Source organism: Octopus bimaculoides, chromosome 6, assembly GCF_001194135.2.
Source record: "Octopus bimaculoides isolate UCB-OBI-ISO-001 chromosome 6, ASM119413v2, whole genome shotgun sequence".
NCBI lineage: Eukaryota > Metazoa > Mollusca > Cephalopoda > Octopoda > Octopodidae > Octopus > Octopus bimaculoides.
This window is the reverse complement of record NC_068986.1, coordinates 48,016,784-48,022,105: the sequence shown is the minus strand read 5'-3', so window position 1 is coordinate 48,022,105 and position 5,322 is coordinate 48,016,784. Positions and strand designations below refer to the sequence as shown.

Genomic DNA, 5,322 nt, shown 5'->3' with positions numbered 1-5,322 from the left:
GTGGGATCACTGAGGAAAGAAGATAATAGCAGCAGAACATTACCACAGAACCATACAGTCTCACAATCGCACAGACAGACAGATACACAGATGCTTAAACACACAGACATACACACACTCAGAAGGGAAGAAGATAACACAGAGTTGCAGAAACCAAAAAGCACAGAACCTGAAAACACAGACACACAAACACAACATGCAGACTTACAGTCACACAAACATGAACTACAGACAGATATACAGTCACAAAGAAATATAGAACAGACGCAAGGTAGTACAGAATCACAAAAACAAAAAAGAACAGACATACAGACGCAAGAGGTACATAGGAACGGCATATATTTGATGTCATATCGATACACAAAAAATAGAGAAGATATCCAAAATAAAAGACATTGTCAAACTGAACCTCTCTGACCGTTGCGATAAGGAGGCGAGATGGATTTTAATAGAAAAAGAAAAGTATAGAAAATTAAAAGAGGTGCGTTTCACAACGGAGGAGGAAGCAATAAAGCACTCCACAGTGGCAATAAGAACAGAGGAATGGGTGCTCTTGCTTCCGTACTGCGGCAAACGTGTGGCCAAGGTGCGAGTGGGTAAGGTGTCACCCGAACTGAAAGAAGAATGGCTGATGACAGCCATAACATACAATATGAAAGACGGGAAGATTGTGAAGGCTACAAGGACCCAGAAGGTGAACTACTGGGGATATGGTATCAAATTGACGATTCAGGCAACAACGGAGGACTTGAATAGTGTGGTGGATGAGATTGTGCTGCTAGAAGATGTGAGACTGAGAGTTTCTGTGGAGGGTAGGCCGCCAGTGTGTTTCACATGAAAGCATGGTGTACCCAAAGAAAGCCACAAAGAGAACGGGAGGAGAGACAAGAGAGTGTGGACCAGGTAGTACAGAACAAGGCAACAGAAAAAGAAACGGAGAATGGATTCACTATGGTTAAAAAGAAAAGAAGGAGAAGCGGAGGAATGAGTTCTCTGTCAGAGAAGCAGAAAAAGAAGAGAGAAGAGGTGAGAAAAGAAACTGTGATGGAGGTTAGTAGGAAGGAAGAAAAAAGGGAAAGTAAAAAGAAAGTGGAGTTACCAGTAAAGATACCGGTTGTTCCAATGGAGAAGGATTCGGAAATACAACTGCAGGAAGGAGAGTTGAAGAGATTATTTGGGATAGAGGAAGGAAAAAGAGAACAAAAAGTACAAGATAAAGAAAAGAATATACGAGGAGGAGATGGAGTGTGGTATTATGTGACATACTGAAAGAATGTAGAAACAGAAAAAAAGATTATTAAGTTTAATTCAATAGTAAGAGTGAAGGTGCCTTCATACGTCTACGCAGTGGATGTGAAGGCAATACTGATTGAAGAAGAGAACTACAGAAAGTTGAAAGAGATGTGTAGAGATAGTGTTGACCCACCAGGAGTGGAGGTGGAGTTCAAGGAGTTGCAACCAGTAGTGAATCTGAGAGATATTGAACCATTGACGAAGTTATACTAAAAGAGAAAAAAAAGTATGTTAAATGATGTTATAATGGTGATATAGTAGGAAAAAGAACAATTGTAGATAGTACATATATTTGTTCAAATGGTACCGCATGGGAGTGGGGCCCGTGCGGCCATTTTCCTTTTTTTTTTTTCATTATTATATAATTTCATCCCATTTACATTCGTGGTATGTTTTTGTCCCCTCTGTGGTCTTGTCTGTCCTTGTGGTGTCCGCATCTGTATTTAGGGCTTTATGTCTAATAAAAAAATCGGTATTCCGTCTGTCTTTACGTTCTGAGTTCAAATTCCGCCGAGGCCAAATTAAGTACCATGATCAATCTAATCGACTGGCTCCCTCCCCCAAAATTCCGGGCCTTGTGCCTAGAGAGGAAAAGAATATTTAGGCGGCGAGCTGGCAGGAGAGTAAGCACGCCGGACAAAATGCTTAGCACCATTTTATTCGTGTTCATGTTCTGTGTTCAAACTCTGTCGGGGTCGACTTTGTCTTTCATCCATTCGGGGTCGATAACATAGGTACCAGTTGATCACTGGAGTCGGTGTAATCGACTAGCCCTGTACCAAAAGCTGAAAAATAACACTAGGTAGCAAATTTCAATATTTTTTATGTTGTTGTTATAGACGCGTAAACTACCGATTCCTACCAAATTTCTAATGCTATTTTCAGATCTGATATCTAAATTTCTCTATCACGTCCAGATTTTGTTAACTGAAAATGTCTATTTTTCATTTTCCCCCGCACCTGCCTCTATTACTTTACTCTGTCATGTTTTATGTTAATCGTACTTGCATAACTAGTGAACAGAGATGAAGGTTTTTCATTGCTGTTGCGCAGTAATACAGCTTTAAGGCTAGCTTTACTAGAGTCAATGAACAGTCTCCATTCTTCTGGGTCATAGTGAAAGCCAATTCTTTCCAACAGGCTACTGATATCATAGCAGAAACAAAACATTTTCCCGATGAAAATAAAATGATGAAAATTACAAATGGCGATGGCAGAAATGGGAAGGCTGGAGAAAATTCCATTTTTGAAGTCTGGAACCAAGCAACTCTGTCTTTTCTTTCGGTAATTCCGAATCGCGCAATAAGTAATTTAACTCTGCTTTACTAAACAAATGTGGGGAACTAGTTTTATCTGTAACATATACACCATCTTGCCCTATTTCTATATCATTTGCAAAATTTTCAGATCAACTGCTGTCTGTTGTTGCTAGTGGAGGACTTGTTTCATCGTCATTTCTTTATTAGACATAAAGCCCTAAATACAGCCAGGGACATCACAAGGACAGGCAAGACCACAGTGGGGACAAAAACCATAAAACGAATGTAAATGAGATGAGATGAAATTATATAAAAATGAAAATGTCGCATGGTCTCCACTCCCATGCAGTGCCATTTGAACCGTTATATACATTCACCGTTATTTTTCCTAGCATAAAACAATTTTACTCATTTTTCCTACAATTTAACATACTTATTTTTCTTTTTAATAATACCTCATCAATGGTTCAATGTCTCTTAGATCCACTACTGGTGGCAGCTCTTTGAATTCTACCCTCACTCCTGGTGGGTGAACACTATCTCCTTCAACTTCCTGTCGTTATCCTTTTCAATCACTATTGGTTTCATATCCTCTACATATATGTATGATGGCACCTTCCCTCTTACTATTGAATGAAACTTAATTATCTTTTGTTTCTATGTTTTTGGGGTACGTCACATACCATACTCCATTTCCTCCTCGTATTTTCTTTCCTTTATCTTGGACTCTTTGTTCTCTCTTTTCTTCCTCCACTCTAAATATTCTCTCCATCTCACCTTCGTACAGTCGGAGACTTGTTTCATCGTGTGGTACTAGTTTTATTGCCGCCTCGTAGTTTAGGTACATGATTTTTTAAATTTGTTTTTCTATGTAAAACCAGCAATCTTTGTCAAACAAAAATAACAAACATTGAAGTGATTTTTTTCCCGGTTCATCTAAACTATGGGGACTGAGAATGGCGAAGCTTTTCTTTTACCATTCATCCAAGCTATTAACATTGCATTGCACTGTGCACCTCAAGTATGTGGTGTCCAGTCCCTCTCTTGCTTGCTTAACTTAGTCAAAATAATACTTGTAGGCAAGTTTAATCTTTGCTGTTATGTTTCTACGTTGTCTCTTAGGTGCATAATGTCCACAGATATAGCAGAAGTTGTCTGTGATTTGCACAAGCTCGGCTATTTGATTGCATTTTAATTACCATACAATATCTGAAAGAAAAAAAAAAAGAAACCTAGAAAGTAATAATTACGATGTACAAAATAAAAAGAAATACACACCGTAGTACAAAACAAATGCTATAGAAATACATAAGTTACCACAGCCTGTTACTTGCTTACCACAAGAGAGAGTTTTAACAGCCGCTCTACTAGACTCACACAAGCGAGTGACCGTTGGGCCGTTACTATGCTCTTTACTCAATGTTGTCAACTCAAAATTTGATTGATCAAAATCGTTAGAATTTATATATAGTTGGCAAACAAAAATTGCTTTAACCATGGAACGCAAGATTCATATTACTGGTATTAAACCGATTAAAACCAATAGCTGGACGTGGTAAGAAATTTTACCAAGTAATTTGCATTTTACACAAAAATCTAGACGCGATAGAAAAAAATTAATTACAGATTTGAAATCGGTATGCCAACGTCAGCTAGGAACAGCTACTTAATTTTCTGTAAGAAAGTATTGTTTGCCCAGAATAATATATATTAGAATATTGACTTCTAACATAGTCACATAACTATACATTTTGTGGGAAGGTATAGTAGATTAAATCAAACCCAGTATTAGTTTGAAACTTTATTTTACATTACACCCCTTCCCTACACGGATGGATGAAAAGTAAAGGTCACTTCGATTGAATTCAACCTTAGAAGGTAAGAGCCGAAACTAAATTCAGCAAGGTGTAAGAACGACCGTGCGAACTCAAAAAGGAGAAATGGTGACGAATGAAAAAAAAACAGGACTCCTTTTATTTTAATCGCGTCACACGGTCGAACACAAAAATATATATCAAATATGATATACAAATAATGTTATACTTCGATAACATTAGTGATTTCGTAAATACCAGTAATGAAGACGATATTGAATACAACCGTATAAGATGAATAAGAGATATTTATTGTGGCGTTAAAGATGTATGCCTGTGTGTGAATGCGACATATAAAAACATAAAAGACAGGCCGTCGTATAAAGAAAAGAGTGTATGTGAGATATTACAGCAGATAGAAAGAGTTAGTAACACGTGAGCATTTATACCAGTTCTTGAGTACACAATAGGAAGAGTCTGTATGTGAAAGAAGTTGAGGCGTATGTGTGCCAGTGCGATCACTAGTTGTGATGTTGTGGCTTCGATGCCGGGCCGGACTCTTGTTATACAGATGTTCGTCGCTGGCTGAAACTCTTGTCTGTTTATTTATCGTGGTGAAGCTGAGTCACCAAACAGAATCGAAGAGAGAGAGATGTGCCGCGGTGGTTTGGATTGGTGTACATAGAAATCATGTTGATGATATTGGCGAATATTGTCGTTCGTAGTTAAAGTCGTGTTGACTATGGTGGCGAAGACGAAGCTTGGTAGTAGTCGTAGACTCGTGTTGCTGATGGCGAAGCTGTTGATGTTGTCGCTGGAATTGCTGCTGTCGTGTGGTACACGGAACAGTCTCTAAGAGAAACTGAGCCGAGACGAATTTTGCCGCTGAATTAAAGCATTTTATAGTTGATGGTAGGCTCACAAGACATCAGAAAAATACTCTATCACGTGACCTT

General features: G+C 38.4%; 1 long non-coding RNA gene across 1 annotated transcript; it reads right to left on the bottom strand.

The window, feature by feature from the left end:
- Positions 1-3,311: 3,311 nt before the first annotated feature.
- LOC128248039 (uncharacterized) lies at positions 3,312-5,316 on the bottom strand. Its single transcript, XR_008264313.1, has 2 exons — positions 4,816-5,316; positions 3,312-3,761 (listed from the first exon to the last, which is right to left on the bottom strand). It is a non-coding gene; the product is annotated as an uncharacterized LOC128248039 (long non-coding RNA).
- Positions 5,317-5,322: the final 6 nt, after the last annotated feature.